The sequence below is a fragment of the Scyliorhinus canicula genome, chromosome 16, assembly GCF_902713615.1.
Source record: "Scyliorhinus canicula chromosome 16, sScyCan1.1, whole genome shotgun sequence".
In the NCBI taxonomy this organism is placed as follows: domain Eukaryota; kingdom Metazoa; phylum Chordata; class Chondrichthyes; order Carcharhiniformes; family Scyliorhinidae; genus Scyliorhinus; species Scyliorhinus canicula.
In genome coordinates, this window is record NC_052161.1 from 45,621,726 (window position 1) to 45,646,692 (window position 24,967).

General features: G+C 44.5%; 1 protein-coding gene and 1 pseudogene across 11 annotated transcripts in view; one reads left to right on the forward strand and one right to left on the reverse strand.

Moving 5' to 3' along the window:
* Positions 1-24,967, forward strand: part of LOC119950570 (transcription elongation regulator 1-like protein) — a 924,053-nt gene that overhangs the window by 367,548 nt on the left and 531,538 nt on the right. The gene's annotated exons all lie outside the window — the stretch shown is intronic.
* LOC119951088 lies at positions 4,234-4,377 on the reverse strand (annotated as a pseudogene).

The window sequence follows — 24,967 nt, forward strand, 5'->3', positions numbered from 1 at the left end:
CTGAGAAACACCCCACTATACATGCCCAAAACGGGACTGTTTTTTGCATGTTAAATCGCACCCTTAATTTCTTGCAATACCATCCAAATTAGAACAGAAATTGCCTTAAAAGAGCTGACAGACAAGCTTGCACCGACATTATTCCATTTGTGAACTTGAACGTGACAATGGGTAAGGAAAAGAAGCAGCCATTTTCCAAGAAGGTTGGCAAGAAAGGACAGAAGTAGCTAACAATGAAGAGTGGCAAGGTGAGGAAGAAATTCAGAAAAGAAAGTAACTCCCTCTACATCCCGACACTGGCATCTCCTCTGTAGCCATGGGCATCACAAATTCATTCGTCAATTACATTTTTTGTGTGCATTGCAGGTGAGTCTTCCCACCTGGTCCATAACAACTCCGGGGAAAGGGCAGCACGGTGGCGCAGTGGGTTAGCCCCGATGCCTCATGGTGCCGAGGTCCCAGGTTCGATCCCGGCTCTGGGTCACTGTCCGTGTGGAGTTTGCACATTCTCCCCATGTTTGCATGGGTTTCACCCCCACAACCCAAAAGATGTGCAGGCTAGGTAGATTGGCCATGCTAAATTGCCCCTTAATTGGAAAAAAAAATGAATTGGGTACACTAAACTTAAAAAAAAAATCAACTCCTGGGAGATCCAGATTGCCGTGCGACTGCTGCTGCCCAGGGAACTAGAGAAGTACACTGTGTCGGAGGGCACAAAGACGGTGAACGCGTAAAATCCACAAAGTTCTTGGTTGTTCAAGGTGTCTATTTTAGCGGCAAGCGCAGTTGTTTCCCTGCTTAATTCTGCACTATGCAGGACAAGGCAACTCCCCTTCATCCAGCCCCTAATGTCCATTGTCCAGAAATAGTTGTTTCAAGATATTAATTTCTTTCAGATATCTTCAAATCGCGGTCTCTTCAACAGACCTCTTCAATGAGGAAAACAGCGGGCAAACAGAAAATGTAGGGAACACTCAGAAGCAGATATTGCAGCACCTGTGGAGAGAGAAACAGAGTTAAAAATACTTGCTTGCTGGGCAAAAATCGCGAACAGTTTCTAGTTTTATACCATTTTCAGTTGTAGAAAACTAAACATGAATGAACCCCATAAATATGTACATATGATTATAACTATCAGCATAGAGTTCTGCGCAAGATAGAAAGGCAGAACTGGTGGAAAGTTGTGCTCCTGAAATACTGGGTGGAATCTTACCCACTTAGTTCATGCTAGAACAGCAAGACCATTTTTGTTTCAGGAAACCCGCTAACTGATATGCACCTTGTAGTTGTTCATTCCAAGAGCAATCAGATTTTCATTCCACCTCTTTGTTCCCTGAGAGATCAGGGAGGAAAGGCTGGATGATGGTCCATTCTGTCTAAGGATGGAACCATATCATGGTTTAGGATGACTCAACAGCACCTTGATATTTGAGGCTGCAACAGCTTCAATAAGGGAGAGGACACTTGGAAAGGCTGTTTGTCACAGTTTCTCACTGGAGGTATTGCAGTGGGATATCAAAGGCTGCAGTGAGGTTTGCTGTCCCAAGGACAGAAGAAATAGAACAACCTTTCCAACTGAGCAGTGTGAATGGATGTGACCAAGGAAGTCAACTGCACCACACCAAGGCTACACTGGCAGTGACCATAAGTGATCCACGTCCACATGGTTCCCGGAAGGTCGAGGGCCGGATCATAGAGTGCCCGACCCGCTAAATGAATGCAAATAGGTCATTAAGACCCATTTGCTCCCGCTGTACACAGCAAGGGCCTTGGTTCCGGGCATCAGAACATCGCATCCATCCCGATTGTGGCCCGATACCCGACTCTCTGTCCCATCGCGGAACGCGGGATAGAGGATCCCGCTCACTATGTACATCCTTTATTATCTGCCTAAGTCTGGAATGACATTTGAAAGGGAAATTGAGTAGAGATCATCACGTCAGATTGTCAACCACTCTTCTGCCTAACAATTGACAAGTGCATCTATTTGTGACAGTGACAACACAGTCGTGTCATATACCCAATTTCCCATCATTATAGCCTCCTTTACCCAGAACATTAACTTGTAATGTACTACTGTCGAACAGCAGGGTAAAATACTTTGAAGTCAGGAGTACCTTTAAAGAAACAATCTTGTACATTGCCTGGTGCTACAAACAAACTTACTTTGCATTTGTCATTTGTTGAAGAGCTGCATTTTAAGTGTGGTGAAAATTCCCTCTTTGACTTTGTTTTTTGGAACCAGATAAGGAAGACAATCTGTTGCAACCTTCAATAAACCAACCAGCCTATTTATATCAATGTGTGCCAGGAAAGCCAACAATTTATTTCAGTGTGTTGTTAGTACTTTATTGTGCTATGTTACCTTATTGTGCTGGAAAAATATTCAACACTCAAACAGCAACACTGCCAAAGCCACTGTGCCAGGCAGCAAATAGCACCATATTTTAGATTTCTGCATGCTAACTGTTGGTTTAATGGCCTGAAGAAACAAAACTGTCGGAAAATTGCTGATATTATATGTAGCTCTTCAGCTAATTTCATTCGAAGTGGGTTTGTAATTTTTGATCATCAGATCATAAGAAATAGGAGCAGGAGAAGGCCCTTTAGCCCATCTCGCCTACTATGCTATTTGATAAAATTATGGCTGATTTGATTGTTCTTAATTCCACTTTCCAGCTTGTCCTCCATAACTATTAACCCTCTTGTTGAACTAAAACCTGTCTAACTCACCCTTGAATATTTTCAATGACTCAGCCTCCACTGCTCTCTATGGAACTTGGAAGAAGGGACAGTTTGTATTGAATTGCAAAGTAACAAGAATTTGTGCTTTTATATTGCATCATTCCCGTACCAGCCTCCCTGAACAGGCGCCGGAATGTGGCGACTAGGGGCTTTCACAGTAACTTCATTTGAAGCCGACGTGTGGCAATAAGCGATCTTCATTTCATTTTACCCCCTTGCAGTAAAGGCCACTATTCCATTTGATTTCCCAATTACATCTGGTCTCTGAGAGCAAAACATCTTCCCCATCTCCATCTTAAATGGGAGACCACTTAGTTTAAAACTGTCTCCTAGTTCCCAATAAGAGTAAAGTAAAAGCAAAATATTGCAGATGCTGGAATTCTGAAATAAAGACAGGAAACGCTGGGAAAACTCAGTCAGTCCGACAGCATCTGTGGAGAGAGAAGCAGAGTTAACACTTTGAGTCTGTAGGACTTCTTCAGAACACCTTGTTTCTGCCCATCAGACGCCCTCAGAAACTTAGCTGTTTCAATCAGCTCACCTCTAATTCTTCTGAACTTCAATGAGTATAAGCCCAACCTTTCCTCATAACACTCATCCCAGGAATTAGCCAAGTGACCCTTCTCTAAACTGCTTCCAATGCAAGTAAAGAGACTAAAGCTGTGTGCAATACTCCAGATGCAGTCTCACCAATGTCCTGTTACATTGTAGCAAGAATTTATGCTTTTATATTGCATCATTCCCGTACCAGCCCCCCTGAACAGGCACCGGAATGTGGCGACTAGGGGCTTTCACAGTAACTTCATTTGAAGCCGACTTGTGGCAATAAGCGATTTTCATTTCATTTCACCCCCCTTGCAGTAAAGGCCACCATTCCATTTGATTTCCCAATTACATCTGTCCCCAAATGCTAACTTTTTGTGATTTATGAATGAGGACATTCAGATCCCTCTGTACTTTCGCCAGTTAAATAATATTCTTTTCTATTCTTCATTTAGACAACCACACGATTTCCCATTTTATATTCCATTTTACAATGTTTTTCCCACGCACCTTATCCCTTTGCAGATTTGGGCAGGATTATCCGTCCGTTCACACCTACAGGATTCTCCGGTCCCGCTGCTGTGAACGGGAGCTTTGGCTGAGTGCCAAATTCTCCATCCACGCCAGCAGCGGTTGCGGGGTGGACCAGGATCGGAGAATCCCCCTCATAATTTACTTCTCTGTCCATCTTTGTATCATCGGCAAATCTGGCTACTGTAAAATCCAACAAAATGAGCACAAGGGAACTCACAGTTGGATACAAAACTAACAGATTTATTTCTCGTACCACAAATCTCTCCACTCCCTGAAGGGTCCTCCGGTGCAGGTCGGTGTTCATGTACTGTTAAAGGGGAAGCCCCGCCCTGTTCATTGGTGAAGTTTGTATTCTGAGGTGGTCACACGGAACCGGATGGTGCGTATCCCATGACCTCTGAAGGGGCCATGACAGACACAATGCAGGCTTTCCCTTCTTCCAGATCACAAATGTTGCAGTCGAGTATTCCGCATTTGGGGGCATCGCAGGCGTCAGCACACCCGAAGTGCAATGGGCTAGCCTTCTCCTGGGCGAACCACCTGCTTGATCATTGTTCCTTTATTATAGTCCATAAATAGTTTAGTCCCCAGCACATTGCTGTGATACTCCACTAGTTTAGGCTCTGCCAGCCTGAAAATGACCGATTTATCCCAACTTCTAACCCCAGCTCTTGCTGTGTATTCACCATACCCTCAGATCTTACCGTCTCTGAGACTGAATGCGTTGTACTCAGCAAAGACTCAGCTTCATACCCTTAGGCCACCACCTCAATGAACTTCGAGTTCAACACGATGCTGAACTCTTCTTTTGCCGCCTCTCTGTGCTCACTTCTTCGAGCAGGAGATCTCCCCCTCTGTTCAACAGATCCTTTTACCCGCCTCCAGCGTTCTCCCTTCACCTGGACCCCTCCCTCTGCCCACTTACCTGCCCTTGATATTTTCATTCAGAACTGTCAGCATGACATTGACCGTCTCAGTTTCTCCGCTCCTCTCATCCAATCTAATCTGTCGCCTTTTGAACTGGCTGCACTTTGCTCTCTCAGGACTAACCCTGGCTTTGTCATCAAACCCGCTACCAAGGGCTGGGGATACTGCTTCTACCTCACAGGGGCTGAATGCAACCCCCCATTCCCCCCCCCCCCCCCCAACCCCCACATAACTAATTTTTTCCTATCTCGACTCCATATTCTCTTATCTTGTCAGGTCCCAACCTATATTCATGATTCCTCCGATGCCCTACATCATATCAACAACTTCCAGTTCCCTGGCCCTAACTGCTTCCTCTTTACCATGGATGCCTAATCACTCTACACCTCTGTTCCCCACCAGGATGGTCAGGGGGCTCTCCACTTTTATCTCGAACAGAGTCCCGAACAATCCCTATCCACCAACACTCTCCTCCGTCTAGCTGAAATTGTCCTTTCACTCAATGATTTCTCCTTTAACTTGTCTCATTTCCTCCAAGCCAAAGGTGTGGCTATGGGTACCCACATGGGTCCAAGTTTTGCCTGTCTCTTTATGGGGTATGTGGAACATTCTTGTTCCAGTCCTACTCCGGTCCCATCCCATAACTTTGTATTCGGTACACCAACGACTGTTTTGGTGCCGCTTCGTGTTCTCGTCTGGACCTGGAAAAGATTATTAATTTCCTTTCCAATTTCCGCCCTTCTACTACCTTCACAAGGTCCATCACCGACACTTCCCTTCCCTTCCTTGACATCTATATCAATTTCTGGGGGTAGATTGTCCACTAGTATCCATTAAAGGCCCACCGACTCTCACAGCTACCTCAACTACAGCTTGTCACACCCCAAATCCTTAAGGACTCCATCCCACTCTCCCAGTTCCACTGCTTCCATTGCATCTGTGCTTAGGATGCCAGTTTCCAAAAAGGTGTTGCTGACATGTCTTCATTTTTCCTTAATCGTGTTTTCCTACCCACTGTGGTTGATAGGGCTCTTATAAGACCATAAGACATAGGAGCAGAATTAAGCCACTCTGCCCATCAAGTCTGCTCCGCTATTCAATCATGGCTGATATTTTCTCATCCCCACTCACCTGCCTTTTCCCCATAACCCCTGATACCCTTATTAATCAAGAACCTATCTATCTCTGTCTTAAAGACACTCAGTGATATGGCCTTCACAGCCTTCTGCGGCAAAGAGTTCCACAGATTCACCACCCTCTGGCTGAAGAAATTACTCCTCATCTTGTTTTAAAGGATTGAACCTTTAGTCTGAGATGGTGTCCTCTAGTTCTAGCTTCTCCCACAAGTGGAAACATCCTCTCCATGTCCACTCTATCCAGGCCTCGCAGTATCCTGTAAGTTTCAATAAGATTCCCCCCTCATACTTCTATACTCCAACGAGTACCGATCCAGAGTCCTCAACCGTTCCTCATACGATGCCCTCTCAACTGTGCCCGACCCTTCTCCCGCACCTCTGCCCTCGCCCCCTCTCCTCCGTCCCAGAACCAGGATAGGGTCCCCCATGTCCTCACTTTTCACCCCACCAGCCTCCACATTCGAAGAATCATTCTCCGCCAGTTCTACCAACTCCAGCATGATTCCACCACCAAAAACATCTTCCCCTCATTCCCCCTGCCAGCATTTCACAAGGACAGTTCCTTCCGGGAGACCCTGGTCCACTTCTCCATCACTCCAACACCTCACCCTCATCCCACGGCACCTTCCAATGAAATCTCAGGCCCTAAACACTTGTCAATTGAGGCAGCGTTTTATGAGCAACTCCTTCAATCTGGTCTATTGCATTTCCTGCTCCCAGTGTGGTCTACTCGACATTGGAGAGACTAAACACAGACTGGGTGACCACTTTGCAGAACACCTCTGATACATCTGCAAGCAGGATCCAGACCTCCCTGTCACCTGCTATTTCAACTCACCGTGCTGCTCTCACATCCACATGTCCATCCTTGGCCTGCTACAATGTTCCAGTGATGTCCAGGGCAAACGAGGAAAAGCACCTCATCTTCCAGTTAGGCACATAACATTGTGTTCAACAACTTCAGACTCTGAACTCTCCCTTCCACCTTTACCCCATTATTATTTCTATCAATGTATTTTAATTTCTTCCATTGATCGGTTTTTCCCTCACCATTGTTCCCCCTTTCCCCACTCCCCTTGGGCCATCTATTCCTAGTTGCTCTTTGACACTGCTCATCTTTGTTCTGCCATTCACACATTCTAATCGCTGAATGAGCCACTATTAGCACCCTTCTTAGTCTTAATCACCTCCATTTACATTCCTTTTGTCTTCTGTCCTCGACGTCTTTGTCAATCTCCACCTATTGCTGGCCCCCTATGCAGCCGCACCGCTCCACGCCCTCCCATTACAGTATAAATTTGACGCCAGTTCTCTGTAGCTTTGACAAAGTGTCATCCAGACTCAAAACATTAGCTCCCTTCTCTTTCCACAGATGCTGTCGGACCTGCGGAGATTGTCCAGTATTTTTTTTGTTTCAGATTCCAGCTACTAATAATAACCTTTATTAGCGTTAGAAGTAGGCTTACATTAACACTGCAATAAAATTGCTGTGAAACTCCCCTACCGCCACACTCTGGCGCCTGTTCGGGTACACAGAGCGAGAATTCAGAGTCTCCAATTCACCTAACAGAATGTCTTTCAGGACTTGTGGGAGGAAACCGGAGCACCTGGATGAAACCCACACAGACATGGGGAGAACTCCCCACAGGCAGTGACCCAAGCCAGGAATCAAACCTGGGATCCTGTGAAGCAACATTGCTAACCACTGTGATACCATGCTGTTGCTTTTATAACGTGAATAGCTGCTAGACTGGGTCTGCAGTAGGTGATGAGGGAACAAAGAAGAAAACAAAATCCCAGCTTCATCCTTCACTAATCACAGATGCATCGTCCATGGTGGTATTTGTAGGAGTGTCACTGCACAGTCCTTGTGGAGACAAAGTCCCATCGTTGCATTGAGGACCCTTCAGCATGTTGTTGGCCCAACCATGGTGCTCAGTAGGATAGATTTTGAACAGAATGAGCAATTTAAAACTGGGCATCCATGAGACACAGTGGGCCATCAGCAACAGCAGACTTGTATGCAACCACAATCTGTTCCTCATGGCCCTGCATATCCCACACTCTACAATTACCATCAAGCCACGGGATCAAAAGTGGTTCAATTAAGAGTGCAGGAGAGCATGCCAGGAGCAACACCAGACATACGTAAAAATGAAGTGTTAACCGGGTGAAGCCACAGCACAGGATAACTTGCTGCAATAGACAGAGCTAAGCAATTCCACAATTTACAGATTAGATGCAAGCTCTGCAGTCCTGCCACATCCAGTCATGAATGGTGGTGGACAATTAAACAACTCACTGGATGAGAAGGCTTCACAAATATTCTCAACCTCAATGATTGGGGAGCCTTGCCCATCAGTGCAAAAGTAAACATTGGCAACCATCTTTAGCCAGGATTGCTGTGGATGATTAATCATGGCCTCTTTCTGAGCTTCCAGGATCACAGATGACTGCCACAACCAATTTGATTCACTCCATGTGATACCAAGACATGGCTGAAGGCACTGCATACTACAAAGTCTATGGGCCCTGACAATATCCCAGCAATAATATTCAAAATTAGCCACATCCTAGCCAAGCTGTTCCAGTACAGTGCAACACTGGTATCTACCTGGCAGTATAAAAAATTGAACACGTACATCTTGTCCACAAAGAGCAGGACAAATTCCACCCAGCCAATGGCCTCCCCATCAGTCCACTCTCAATCCTCAGCAAAGTGATGGAAGGAGGTGTCGACAGTGCTCTCACATGGCACTTACTCAGCAATAGCCTATCTACTAATGCTCAGTTAGAGTTCTGCAGGTCTGCTCATCCCCTGATCGCATTATAGCCTTGGGAAAAATATGGACAAAAGAGCTATACTCAAGAGGTGAAGTGAGTGTGACTTCCCTTTATGTGAAGGTAATGTTTGACCAAATATTGCAGCAAGTAGCCATTGCAAAACTTCATCGTTTAGTATATCCTCACACACATATCTTTGGGTAAATTTTTCCCTTTGGGCAATAATGGGGAAGTGATGGAAGGAGTCCAGAGCTGATTATCAGCCCATTCAACAACTCTATCATCGCTCCTTCCATGGCCAACAAATCCTGGTGTTGGACTGGCAGCTTCTGGTCCAGAGGTAGGGATGCTACCACTGTGTCACAAGACCGCCTGTTGCAAAACTAAAGTCAGTGGGAATCAGGGGCAAACTCTCCACTGGTTGCAGGCACACTGAGCACAATGAAAGATGGTCATGAAGAGGTCAGTCATCTCTGTCCTAGGACATTGCTGCAGGAGTTCCACAGGGTACTGTCCCCAGTCCAACCATCTCATGCTGCTTCATCAATGACCTTTACTCCATTATAGGTCAGAAATCAAGATGCTTGCTTCTGTTTGCATAGTGTTCTACACCATTTGTGACTCATTAAATATCAAAACAGGCTGTGTCTATGTGCAGCAAGACCTGGACTGATAAGTAACAAGCAACAATCATACCACACCAATGACCAGCTCCATTGAGAGATAATCTAATCATCTTCCTTGACATTCATTGGCATTGCCATTGCTGAATCCATTTCTGATGACATCCTGAGGGTTGCGATTGGACAGAAACCGAACTGGACCAATACGTTACTATGGCTACAAAAGCAGATCAGAAGCTGGGAATTCTGTGATGAGTAAACTCACCTCATGACTCCCTAAAGTCAACCACAACCTGTAAGGCTCAAGCCAGGAGTGTGATGGAATGCTCTCCACTTGCCTGAATGAGGCTAGACACTATCCAATACAAAGCAGCCGGCTTGATTGGTATTCCATCCATCACCTTCAACATTCACCCCATCCATCACTGTAGCACCTACAAGATGAAAGTGAGGAGGAACTGACTGACCTTGACATCAAGGCAGCATCTGACCGAGTATGGCATCAAGGAGCCCTAGCTAAACTGGAGTCAATGGGAATCGGGGGGAAACTCTCTGCTGGTTGGAGTCATACCTGGCACAAAAAGATGGTTGTGGTGGTTGGAGGTCAATCACCTCAGCTCCAGGACATCACTGCAGGAGTTCCTCAGGGTAGTGCCATAGGCCCAACCATCCTCAGCTGCTGCATCAGTGACCTCCTTTCCATCATAAGGTCCGAAGTGGGGATGTTTGCAGATGACTGCACAATGTTCAGCACCATTCGCGACTCCTGAGATAATAAAGCAGACAACATCCAAATGCAGAAAGACCTGGACAATATCCAGGCTTGGGCTGACAAGTGGCAAGTTACATTCGCACCACACAAGTGCCGGCCAATGACAATCTCCTACAGGAGAGGACTTAACCATCGCCCCTTGATAATCAATGGCATTACCATCGCTGAGACCCAACAATGAACTTCCTGGGGTTAAAATTGATCAGAACTGAACTGGACTAGCCATATTAATACATACAGAATGGCCTCCTTCTGCACTATATGTTCTATGTTCTGTCAACCAGGACAAAGCAACCCGCTCCTCCTTCGTCAAACATTCAACCCTCCACCACCGACGAACAGTGGCAACCACGTGTACCATCTACAAGATGTATTGCAGTAACTCACAAATGCTCCTCAGGCAGCACCTTCCAAACCCACACTCACTACCATCTAGAAGGCCAAGAGCAGCAGATACTTTGGAATCCCACCACCTGGAGGTTCCCCTCCTAGTCACTCACCATCCTGACTTGGAAATATATTGCGTTTCCTTCTCTGTCGCTGGGGAAACATCCTGGAAATCCCTCCCTCATAGCACAGTGGATGTACCTACACCTCAAGGACTGCAGCGGTTCAAGAAGGCAACTCACCACCACCTTCTGAAGGGCAACAAGGCGCCCACATCCCATAAATGAATTTTTAAAAATACAGCAACTCACCATGGCTCCTTGGATAGCAGAATACCAACTACATCCACCACCTATAAGGGCATGGGCAGCAGATTCATGCGAACACCACCGGCTGAAAGTTCTCCTTCAAGCCACATATCATCTGGAATTGTAACTATTACACCGTTCCTTCACTGACGCTCGGTCAAAACCCTGGAAATCTCTTCCTAACAGCACTGTGTGTGTACCTTTACCACACCGACTGCAGTGGTTCAAGAAGGCAGATCACCACCACCTTCTCAAGGGTAATTAGAGGTGATCAATAAATTCCTGTCTAACCAGTGATTCTCACACCCATCCTGTGAAATAATAAAAAAAGAAGTGCACTGTTTAAAATCTGTGGGGGTGAACTTGGTCTTGAATGGTGGAGGAAAGTGGACAGTAGTGAATTGTCATTTATTTGACACACTACACAATTTTCTATCCCATGAAGTCAGTGCAGAATAAAAATTGAGCAGTGTATAAAATGGGCCGTTGTTTTGCTTTTACTCTGTTTGCCTGTTGCCCAGTACAAATTTTAATCCAATATGTGTTTATACATCAGTTGAGGATGGAAAGAGCTTTCCTATGGTTCCTCATATGGCCAAACAGCTTGGTAGTATTCACTGGGCTGAACTTGAACCTCGCTTTCAGAACTGAATGATAAGTTTCCAGTGTAGCATGCCGCCCAGTCTCCTAACATTTTGAATGTTTTTAATGTTGCCTCCCTGATAACATTGAAATATAACTGGCTGGTAATCCTGACTGCAGTTACGGAACTTCTTTGTCTCTGATCAGCAGGTTTGACCCTTGGCATTATGCAGTGTGCAATCAATAGCATAATTCATATATTATGCATGGATCTGATAATGCGTAGATACTGGACTGAGACTAGAACTTGTACAAGAGAGATGCCTGAATAATCCGATCCTTTGGAGCATTACCTCAAAACTGACGTATACCTATTGATAGTAATTTATATTGGCATCAGTAATGAGACTCTGTGTCTTATTTCCTTTATTTCCAAACAACATTATGTGCATACACTTTGTGTACATGCATATTTGAATAACATCTGGTGCTGTTGTTGCTTAATTGTGCCTGACCCCTTTGAAACAAAATACTTTGATGACATTATGTTACTCTTCATTGAATACTGAGGCATCTACCAGAGTAAAGATTACAGTTGTCATCAATCAAAATTGTAGTTAGTTTTACATTTTCCAGTTTGTTATTAACACTGGTGAAAATAAACTGGTTATTATTACCACAGGCAGTGAAACCATTCTTAACATCAGGGAAGCATTTCTAGAGAATCAAATTATTGAGCGACAAGATCCATGAATCCTTCCAACACAAGGCTTCTTTTCCAAACAATATCCATCACGTTTTGACATTTAAAAATATGTTACATAGCATCTTACATTTTAGTTAAAAAATTGTCAACAAAAAAGGTATAACATTTATTACATTTGGTACTGAAAATAACATTTTTCCATAGCATTTAGTTGTGGACTGCTCGTATAAAATCTTCTGTACGTCTGCCAGCCCTTAGCATATCATTGAATGAAGCCTTTTTTCTGGCATTGTTCAGAATTGCATCTGTCGGTAATCATTTTTAATTAGAATTTTTCATATTTTTGTATGTAGAAATATTATGTGAATTCAGACTAAAATGTTTCAGAAAATTGTTGGGTGTTTTTCATAGATCACTGTAATAGCCAGCTGCTAGAGGTTTGCTGTTAGGTGTATGTGCTTTGAGTTAAACATTTTAACGTATGGCCACTACCTATCTGATGCCCAGCATCACAAGTACAATTACCAAGTGCAGTTGGGGAGTGAACTACAGTGTTTGTGAAGATGAGAAATGACAGATGAGCAGGACTTGAGTGTGAATGATTGCAGAAGACTCAGAGTATGTCAGGAATGATTCAGACTGACTAAGCTGTGAGGGACTCCCAGTCGGTCAGGTCTGTGGGGGAAGCGTGGGGAGTCCATCAAGTCTTGACAGTGAAGGCACCACAGGGAATAAGCTAATGAAACTTCAGCAGAGGCTGTGACGCTTGTTTTAATTGACATGAGCATTTGCTAATCTGAAAAATCAAGACATCAAAAGAAAAGAGAGAACAGCAGGCCTCTTGGCTGCGTTGCCTCTGCTGAAGTTCTAAACATCCCTTTCCTGTGGTTCCATGTGTGTCCAGACCTGCCTCATTTCTTCTGGTCTTTTCACTAATCTAATCTGCCTGAATTCCTGACCAGTCCCCCAAACTGAGTTTCAGCCTCATAACATGGGATTAGGCCACCACGAAGAAGATATTTCCAAGACTCTCCAAAGATCTCTCTGCTAAGATTAAGCACTTTATTATAAACTATATACATTTCTTAAATGTAATGAGGGAAATTGCTACTCCAGATGTGGTCTCACCAAAATTCTGTCCAACTTAAGCAAGACTTCTTTACTCCAGTACTCCCATCTCCTTCCTAAAGGCCAACATGCCATTTTCCTTTATAATTGTTTGCTAGACCTATAAAGAATCATATAATTTACAGTGCAGAAGGAGGCCATTCAGCCCATCGAGTCTGCACCGGCTAAAAGGGGTCACGAAAAGTTATTGGCAAATGGGGTTAAGGAAAATCCCAAGGGTTTTTACACATACATAAAAAGCAAGAGGGTAGCCAGGGAAAGGGTTGGTCCACTGAAGGACAGGGGAGGGAATCTATGTGTGGAGCCAGAGGAAATGGGCGAGGTAAACTAAATGAATACTTTGCAACAGTATTCACCAAAGAGAAGGAATTGGTGGATGTTGAGTCTGGAGAAGGGTGTGTAGCTAGCCTGGGTCACATTGAGATCCAAAATGACGAGGTGTTGGGCGTCTTGAAAAATATTAAGGTGGATAAGTCCCCAGGGCCTGATGGGATCTACTCCAGAATACTGAAGGAGATAAGAGAGGAAATTGCTGAGGCCTTGACAGTAATCTTTGGATCCTCACTGTCTCCAGGTGATGTCCCAGAGGACTGGAGAATAGCCAATGTTGTTCCTTTGTTTGAGAAGGTAGCAAGGATAATCCAGGGAACTACAGACTGGTGAACCTTATGTCAGTGGTAGGGAAATTACTGGAGAGAATTCTTCGAGATGGGATCTACTCCCATTTGGAAGCAAGTGGACGTATTAGCGTGAGGCAGCACGGTTTTGTGAATGGGAGGCCGTGTCTCACTAACTTGATAGTTTTCCGAGGAGATCCCAAAGATGGTTGATGCAGGTAGGGCATTGGATGTTGTCTATACGGAGTTCAGTAAGGCCTTTGACAAGGTCCCTCATGGCAGACTGGTACAAAAGGTGAAGTCACACGGGATCAGAGGTGAGCTGGCAAGATGGATACAGAACTGGCTAGGTCATAGAAGGCAGAGAGTAGCAATAGAAGGGTGCTTTTCTGATTGGAGGGCTGTGTCTAGTGATGTTCCGCAGGGATCAGTGCTGCGACCTTTGCTGTTCGTAGTATATATATATATATATAAATGATTTGGAGGAAAATGTAACTGGTCTGATTAGTAAATTTATGCACGACACAAAGGTTGGTTGAATTGTGGATAGCAATGAGGACTGTAAGAGGATATGGCAGGATTTAGATCATTTGGAGTCTTGGGCGGAGACATGGCAGATGGAGTTTAATCCGGACAAATGTGAGGTAATGCATTTTGGAAGGTCTAATACAGGTAGGGAATATACAGTGAATGGTAGAACCCTCAAGAGTATTGACAGTCAGAGAGATCTCGTGTACAGGTCAACAGGTCACTGAAAGGGGCAACACAGGTGGAGTAGGTAGTCAAGAAGGTAGACGGCATGCTTGCCTTCATTGGCCGGAGCACTGAGGATAGAAATTGGCAAGACATGTTGCAGCTGTATAGAACCTTAGTTAGGCCACACTTGGAGTATAGTATTCAATTCTGATAGCCATACTTCCAGAGGGAGTTGGAGGCTTCAGAGAGGGTGCAGAAGAGATTTGCCAGGATGTTGCCTGGTATGGAGGACATTAGCTATGAGGAGAAGTTGAATAAACTCGGTTTGTTCTCACTGGAATGACGGAGGTTGAGGGGTGACCTGATAGAGGTCCACAAAATTATGAGGGGCATAGACAGAGTGGATAGTCAGAGAATTTTTCCCACGGGAGAGGGGTCAATTACTAGGGGGCATAGGTTTAAGGTGAGGGGCAAGTTTTAGTATGAGGCAAATGAACCCGCTGCCAGAGGAGGTGGTGGAACCAGTGACGATAGTGACGTCTAAGGGGAAGCTTGATAAATCCATGAATAGGATGGGAATAGAGGGATACAGACTCCCGAAGTGTAGAAGATTTTAGTTTAGACAGGCAGCATATTTGGCGCAGGCTTGGAGGGCCGAAGGGCCTGTTCCTGTGCTGTACTTTTCTTTGTTCTTTGGCCTTTTGAAAGAACACCCTACTCAAGCCCATGCCTCCACCCTATCCCTGTACTCCCACAACCTTTTTGGACACCAAGGGAAATTTAGCATGGCCAATCCACCTAACCTGCACATCTTTGGACTATGGGATGAAATGGGAGCACTTGGAGGAAACCCCGCATACACGGGGAGTACGTGCAGACAGACAGTGACCCAAACCGGGAATCGAACGTGGGACTCTGGAGCTGTGAAGCAACTGTGTGTAACCACTGTTCTACCATGCTGCCCATATGTTAACCTTTCTGCATTCCTTATACGACCATACCCAAAACTCCTTGAACAACAATACTTGCAAATTTCTCACCTTTTAAAAAATATTTGGCTCTCCTATTCTTACGACCAATAACTTCACATTTCCATACATGATAATCCATCTGCCATCATGTTGCCCACTTAACCTGTCCATATCTCTGCAGCCTCTCTGTCCTCCTCACAGCTTTTCTTTCCACCTAGCACAGTATCATCGGCAATCATAGCTGCATTACTATCTGTCTGTCTCTCTTTATCTAAGTCACTAATATAGATAGTAAACAGGTGAGACAATGGGCTCAATTCTCAGGAAAGATTTCTAAGTGTAGTAGCGAGCGGGAATAGCCGCAAGCTTCCCGGCGTTCGGTGTGGTGAGGCCGACAATGCAATACAACATTAATTGGTCCACTTACTGAAGCCCCACATGCTTCACCCCGCAAATGAAGGCTCGCCAGCTATTTTGCTGGGACCGCGCTTGCCAGCCCCCCCCCCCCCCCCCCCCCCCCCCCAGGACCTGGACCTGGTGAGGCTTCTAGATATGGTTGAGGCTAGGAGGGATGTCTAGGGTGGCTCGCATTAAATGTATGGAAATAAGGCTGAAGTGGTGATGATTGGTTTCTCGCCACGGTGGAAGAAAGTGTGAACAAATCCATTTTGATTATGTAAGTCAATTCCTGCGCAGTGTTTTTGCTCATGATTGATGCACACTCTAAATGGATGGACATTTTTGAGGTGAAATCATCTGCATTGCATGCTACCTTCAAAATTATGCCAATGGTTTTCAATTGATGGATTACCTGAAGTCATGGTATCAGCCAATGGAATCGTATTCAAAAGTATTGAGTTTCAAACCTTTACCGCTCTCAACAGTATTAGACACACTGGCTTACCACCCAGCCTCAAACGGACTAGCTGAGTCATCCAAATGTTCAATCTGGCCTCAAGAAACTGTCAGAAGGAAAGTTAGAGACCTCCTGAGTTATTGTAGCACTCTACGTACAACAAAGGGAGTTCCACCAGCCTCATATTGCCAAATTTGCCATGGACGGTGGAGGCCAGCCAAAGTCATCAGAAAATAAGCCATGATTCACTTAGTACAGCATGATTGTTCATCGTAAATTAAGTCGTCTACATGAAAAACTTCAGTTGTGAATCCCCAAAATTACTTATCTCTAAGACCGGGCCCCTTCCATACAAAGTGGACCACTTCAGTAGTAGAGAGATGCTCCACCAGTCAAGGAATGTTTTTGAATCCATAAACACCAAAGTTCCTGATTGACCTATTAGCGACATAACTGATGTCTCCATGGAAGACAGTAATGATAAATATGTGTGCCAGAAGAGGTACCTGTTATTGCAGTTCCTTTTAACATCAATCCTGTGGAAGAATCCCAGACATCAGAATTATGCCACTCTGTAAGAAAAAGAAAACCTCCTCAAAGACTCAATTAATAATTGTCCAACTTGTGTACATAATGTTTATTTCGGAATGAGTGAATTAGTTATTGAAGTTCGTGTGAAATAGGTAAAGGGGAAGGGATGTGGTGATTGTCCCTTCAAGGAAACACAGCAGAGGAAGGGTCACATGGCCTATGCGACCCATCGGGACTCAGTGTGTTGAAACACTCCATGATGAGACAGGTACCTCGGCAAAGAAACATTTTGGGAGCTAGCTACAGCCATTAGGCTGCTGTACAGTTCTTATTAATAAATACATGTTGTGTTCACCAATTAATTCTGTGAGAATGCATCTGAGCACTCACTCAATCCACGTAATTTGAATCCACCATGCCTGGAACCATTTCCAGAAATCTTTCTGAACTGTCTAAAACCTTCCATCCTTCCTAATGTGTGGTGTTCAGAATTGAACAAAATACTCCATATGAGACCAATTCAGTGTTTCATAAAGGTTAATTATCATTATTATGTTTTGTAATGGCACCCAGTATCACAAGGCTATCCAGCATGCCAGTATTATTTATGTTATTATTTCAATTTTGGTGATTTAGTATTTGTTACTGTTAAAATCAATATTACTCCTATCTCTCTTTCCCATCTTCAGTTTCCCTGTCTCCGTCACCCTCAATTCCCCACCTTCACCTACTCAGGACTGGCCTCCTGGTTCCTTGGACTTCTTACACTACAGCTGTTGGTGTGAAATCACAACTAAATTGCAGAGGACCAGGGCAGCATGGTGGCGCAGTGGGTTAGTCCTGTTGCCTCACGGTGCCAAGGTCCCAGGTTTGATCCAGGCTCTGGGTCACTGTCCGTGTGGAGTTTGCACATTCTACCCGTGTTTGCGTGGGTTTCGCCCCCACAATCCAAAGATGTGCAGGCTAGGTGGATTTGCCATGCTAAATTGCCCCTTAATTGGAAAAAATGAATTGGGTACTCTAAATTTATAAAAACAAAATAAAATAAATTGCAGAGGACCAAGCCTTCTTAGGATAAAAGTAATGATTTTTGAAGATGTAATGTGATCAGTTGTCCAGCAATGCCTTCAACCAGAGTCGGAAACCTTGATTAATAGTATAACAGTTACATGTATGTTTCAGTCTATTAGTAATTTCTCCCCTGTAATTTTTCAGAAGCATGGCTCTGTTGCCACACTTTCAGGTGTAATGTCTTTGAAAGGCATGATGGATAGCCTTGTGATAGATGCAAGACTTAATGATGCAGATCGAATCAACCAGCTGGGTACCATGTTTCTTTTTTAAAACCTGACTCATTACAAAATCTTCACAGTGCCAAAATATTCTGAAGAAAACAGCTTACTGAGCTGTATTTCTGCTGAAATATAAAAAGAATATTACTCATATGATGTTGAACAATGGTCCATGTCAGCTGAAAATCTAGTCATAATGTCCCTTGATGAATTGAGCATTAACTGTTCAATGTGTTGTGAAATGTACCTAGGAGTGTGAATATTTTTCAGCAGTACAGAGTAAAATAATTTCACACTTGATTTGAATTCCTGGTAAACAGTGTAGAAAGTGGTAGTAATTTAAGCCACATTTTGCAGGCAATATCTGTGTCAATAAATTGGGCACATTGACTATTGACTTCTGTAAAAGCTTGGTTTTCCATTAGCAAAAAACAGTTATTCTACTTTAGCCAGAAGGGACATCTGGTGGTGGCAAGTCGGGGAAAGTCGCACACTCGGTAGCTCCCGTTTGTTTTTCTGGCCATTTTTCCCGGTTCCCGGGGAATTTTGGTGAACAAACATGGCATATATTTTTTATTATTCATAAAAATTTAGAGTACCCAATTCATTTTTTTTTACAATCAAGGGCAATTTAGCATGGCCAATCCACCTGCCCTTCACATCTTTGGGTTGTGTGTGCAAAACCCACGCAAACACAGGGAGAATATGCAAACTCCACATGGACGGTGACCCAGAGCCGGGATCGAGCCTGGGACCTCGGCGCCGTGAGGCAGCAGTGCTAACCACTGCGCCACCGTGCTGCCCTCAAACACGGCATATCTAAGGATTTAGTGAACCCGTCATCAAAATTATGTCAAAATTTTTTTTAAAAGGCTGGTGGAAAGAAAGTTACGTGTGAAGCCCTTTGATGGTATCAATTTTGGAAGAAGCAGCTGCTCCTATTACAGTGGATATCGTGGTGGGGATACTGGCCTCGGAGTTTGAGAAGCAGTTTGGGAAACACTTCAAAAATCAAGGGCAAGAATCATAGAATTTCCAGTGCAGAAGGAGACCATTCGGCCCATCAATTATCGGTGTGATGATCGACACCCTCAAAAAATACAATTCAGGAGAAGGTGGAGAAAATCTCAGAGGCTGAGAAAAGCAAGGAGAGGTGGTGAAGGGAGTGGGGAAACCTTGTTGATGCTCAGAGATCAAATTGTTTCACTGGAGGCTGAGATCTCATTGGTGGGGAAGTGAAACAAGATCCTGAAGGCGAAAGTGGATGACCTGGAGAACAGGTCAAGGAGACAGAACCTAAGAATTGTGGGGTTTCCAGAGGGTTGGAGGGCTCGTATCCCACTGAGCTTTTTCTCAGATGTTCAGGAAGCTGTGGTGGGGGGGGGGGGGGGGGGGGGGTGATAAATAGATGTCCCCTCCAGAGTTGGATAAGGCCCACCGAACTCTTGGACAGAAGCCTCAGGCAAACGGACCACCACGGGCAGTGGTTGTAAGAATCCACAGCTTCTGAGAGAAGGAGAGGGCCCTGAAATGGACCAAAGAAAAACGAGATGGGAGGGGAGCACCACCCGGATAGATCAGTACGTCGGAATGAGCTGGCAAAGAGGCGGGTGGCCTTTAATAAGGCAAAAGCAGCGCTATACCAGAGTAGAGTGAGGTTCGGGGTGGTATACCCAGCAAGGCTTCGGGTTACATATGGGCCGAGACACCACTATTTCGACATGTCGGAAGAGACGGAAGCCTTTGTTCAAGAACACGGTCTTGGACTCAGTTAAAAAGGGTACTGTGGGAACTGTTATGGGTGTTAATGGGATGGTTTATTGCTTCGGACATCTTTTGTGCACTGTATATATTTGTTATCCTGGGGCTGCGTATTTTATATGGAGGGGTTGGGGAGCCAATGTGGGTATTGGGTAATAGTTAAAATAATAGCAATGGAAATAATGGCCCTTGGTGGGTATTTGAGCATTGCACGATTGTTGGATTTTGTTTTCTTATATATGTAATGGGGATGGGCTAGGGAGTTTCTTTTATTTTTGTTTCTTAATATTTACCCTGGAGTGGGGGGGGCGGGGTGACCTCGCTCGATTTTTTTTAGTTAGAAAACGGAATTGTGGGGGGGCCTGTTTAGACATGGTTCAATGAGCCTAGATTGTGTGTTTGATGGGGTTATGGGGTTACCGAGGAAGGAACATTGTCCTCTGGGAGATGGTCTGCGGGTGCTAGAGGGGGAAGCGTGGTTGGGAGAGAGGGGGTGGGGCGAAAAGAGGTATTTCTCTGATGGCGACTTGGGCTTTTTGGGAACAAAAGTAATAGGAGGTTACAGTGGTGGAGATGCTGTATTTTCTTCTTCCTCCGTAAACTTAAAATGCATGGGGCCAGATGTAATCTCTAAGACACAACCATGAGTTCTGATTAAGCCGCATTCATCCAACTCTCCCTGTCCCACCAGGTGGGGGAATACTGTAATGCCCCTTTCTGTTCACACCCCGTGAGGGATATCCCACATATTATTCCTGTGTATAGCAGAGGTCTCGGTGAGATAGTACCTGAGGGAGGTTTTCGCCTGTACGATTCCAATGTTCTCCAGTTGGTTGTGAGGGAATGGCCCTGAGTCCGGTGTGATGACAGGGGTCATCAGGACCATCTCTACTCCTGTTATCTCGCCCATTTTGCAGTCGGGGATCGATGAGTATACTCTGCTCCCTTCAGAGTACAGTTGTCCAGCGTCCCTTGTCATTTGGCGAGCTTAGCCATTGCGAGCGGTCTATTGAATCAGACACCTCCCCCCTTTAGATTAAATCAGATCTTCCTTTAACTTTTGCACAGTTTTCCCTGTCATTGAACTCTCCTCTTCACGTGCTAACCTGCTGCTTTGCTTCTCATTAACCATTATTCTTCCCATAATTTCACTCATCACATTCCCCCACTTACTAGTTTAAAATCTTTGTGACCACCCTATTTATTCTTTCCGCTGGAACACTGGTCCCAGCTCGGTTCAGGTGAAGACCGTCACAATGGAACATAGAACATAGAACAGTACAGCACAGAACAGGCCCTTCGGCCCTCGATGTTGTGCCGAGCAATGATCACCCCACTTAAACCCACGTAACCCGTATACCCGTAACCCAACAATCCCCCCATTAACCTTACACTACGGGCAATTTAACATGGCCAATCCACCTAACCCGCACATCTTTGGACTGTGGGAGGAAACCGGAGCACCCGGAGGAAACCCACGCACACACGGGGAGGACGTGCAGACTCCACACAGACAGTGACCCAGCCGGGAATCGAACCTGGGACCCTGGAGCTGTGAAGCATTGATGCTAACCACCATGCTACCGTGAGGCCCCTAATGGTACAGATCTCTCCTGTTCCAATAATGGTGCCAGAGCCCATGAAAAGGAACCCCGCTTTCCCGCACCACTCCTTTCGCCATGTGTTTACTTCCCTAATTTTGTCAACACAGTTAAAAAGGTTTTTTCTTAAAGGTGTACCCTGGCTTCTAAGGCTAAGCTCAGTCTAGTTTCTTACTTACTTTAGACATTGTGAGCTTTCTAAACACAATACAGACACAGTTTGAATTGAAACCAAAGCCCCATACACGAAAACACTTTTGTTTAGCAATAATCTAACTTGAGTTTTACCCTTTCTTACACAAAAACACTAAATTAAACTCACTTAACTCTATATCTCATATCTAATTTCTTAAAACCACCTCTGCTCCCTCACAGTTCCAATAATGTGGAGGCTGCAGTGCTGAAAATTTCTGCTCCAAAGCCAACTGTGCCTCTAACCAAGTTGTTTTAGTATTGCTACAGTACAACACTTGTACCGACCTGACAAAATTTACCCAGGGGTGTTGTGTTCACAAAACACAGGAAAAATCCAATCCTACCAATATTGTCCACTCTCAATCATCAGCAAAATAAAGAAAGGTGTCCTCAGATGTGCTATCAACTGACACTTATTCACCACCAATCTGTTCACTGCTTAGTTTGGGTTCTACCAGAATCACTCAACTCCAGGCTTTGTTGCAGTCTTGGTCCAAACATGGATAAAAGATCTGAATTTCAGGGGTGAGGTTAGAGAGACTCCCCTGAACGTCAAGACAGCATTTATCTCAGTTAGTATGAAGGAAGCCGAGTAAAATTGAAGTCAATGAGAATTGGATGAAACCTTTCCACTGGCGGTCATACCTAACACAAAGGAAGATGGTTGTGGTTGTTGGAGGTGAGTTATCTCGGGGTCAGGACATTGCTATGCATCTTCTTTTTTAAAAATAAATTTAGAGTACCCAAATTGTTTTACAATTAAGGGGCAATTTAGCATGATCAATCCTCCTAACCTGCACATTTTTGGGTTGTGGGGGTGAGATCCACGCAGACACGGGAAGAATACGCAAACTCCACACAGACAGTGACCCGGGGCCGGGATCAAACCTGGGTTAGAACATAGAACATAGAACATAGAACAGTACAGCACAGAACAGGCCCTTCGGCCCTCAATGTTGTGCTGAGCCATGACCACCCTACTCAAACCCACGTATCCACCCTATACCCGTAACCCAACAACCCCCCCCTTAACCTTAATTTTATTAGGACACTACGGGCAATTTAGCATGGCCAATCCACCTAACCCGCACATCTTTGGACTGTGGGAGGAAACCGGAGCACCCGGAGGAAACCCACGCACACAGGGGGAGGACGTGCAGACTCCACACAGACAGTGACCCAGCCGGGAATCGAACCTGGGACCCTGGAGCTGTGAAGCATTTATGCTAACCACCATGCTACCCTGCTACCCCTGTGCTGTACTGTGAGGCAGCCATGCTAACCATTGCACCACCATGCCACCCTATTGCTATGCACCTTCAACTGCTTTAACAATAGCTTCCTCTCCACCAGAAGATCAGAAGTAGGGATGGTACGAACCATCGCACAGTGTTTACAACTTTTCAGATAATGAAACCAAGTGTGCCTGCACGCAGCAAGACCTGAACAACATCTAGGCATGGACTGGTAAGTGACAGGTAACATGCATTGCACACTAGTGTCAGGAAATTACCATCTCCCTTCTCTTTAACATTCACTTGCATTGTTTTGAAATATCCCACTATCCTCATTTTGTGGAGTGAATGGGAATGGATATAAATTCAGGCCATATGGGCAGTGACCACTTCCTCTGAATGAATAATTATAAACAGAACAATGTTAATTTAGGATCACTTGAGTTCTTTCCACCTTCATTGACCTCAAAAATATAATTACACAGCCTTCAATTTTTATCTGATAAGCTAGAGATGGCACAGAGCAGGTTTCTAATTCTCCAGTAAGAGTGCGTATCAGAAACTTGGATATGTATTGCACCTTATTTCCCAACTGAAATTACCTCTTTTTTTTCTCAAACAGCAATCAGTTCTGTAATAGTGATGCACAATGTTACTTGTAATGTGTCCAAATTGAAAGTTAACATAGTGAATGCTCATTTTGTTACCTGCGGTGATCAATTTTGGTCTCTCCATGATCTAATGGCCTCATTGCGCTCTCACTTGAGCACGGCGCAGCCATTGCATCACGGTCCCGATGTGTGGTTGAATACCGGTATGGATCCATCAAAAATGTCACTGAAATTTTTTGGTTGAATTCCGCCCTTTATGTGTAGTCCAACCCAATTGTAGGAACCTGTAGAATCCTCCACGTCATTGAATGCAAACCTGAGTAGCTCCGGGCCTTGATTGGTGACAGACTGCAGCAACTGTGTGTGGTCTGGAGCAATCTGGTCCAGCTGGCATTCAGGAGACACCGGCCAGAATGTTTAAAGTTTAAATTTTCTTTGTGCTGAATTAATTAATGTCAATTTTCTAACAGTTAGATTACTATAATTAGCCTCTGGCTGTGCCATTCTTAATGTTGATCAGCATCAAAATTCACAGTATATAAACAAAGAGCAATAATCTTGCCGTATTTTATTTTCATCAGTAATTCTTCAGTTCTACGTATTACAGTAGTAATACAACTAAACATTTATGGTGTCATTGAAGTCCCTGGTGCCATGCTTCAAGGTAAATGCAATGTTGAAATGAGGTAAAATGTAATAACAGTAACAGTTCTACTCCCTTACACATGACAATCTCCTTCTGGCGTATGTACTGCACTTCTTTTCCTGCATTATGGAGATTTTAGTATATCTCATATCTCTTCTCTATGTATTTTATATATTGATGTAAACATTTGATAATGCCAGAAACTCTTAGTAAATATAAGTATTCAAAATTGAACCTAGTAATAATTTAATACAACTAATGTTATGAAAACGCAACCATTGATGCTAATCATTCTGCATATAGTTGGTTTTAAGATTTAAGAGATATGAGATATGCCTTGGGTATGGTAAAATGCAGAACACCTTTATAAAGTAAGAAGTCTTACAACACCAGGTTAAAGTCCAACAGGTTTGATTCAAACACGAGCTTTCGGAGCGCAGCTCCTTCCTCAGGTGAATGGCGAGGTATGTTCCAGAAACATTTATATAGACAAAGTCAGAGATGCTGGACAATGCTTGGAATGTGAGCATTTGCAGGTAATCAAATCATTACAGATCCAGAGAGAGGGATAATCACAGGTTAAAGAGGTGTAAATTGTCTCAAGCCCGAACAGTTGGTAGGATTTTGCAAGTCCAGGCCTGATGGTGGGGGGTGGATGTAATGCGACATGAATCCAAGATCCCTGTTGAGGCCGCACTCATGCGTGCGGAACTTAGCTATAAGTTTTTGCTCGGCTTTTTTTGCTCACCCCAGTCCAAAGCCGGCATCTCCACATCATGG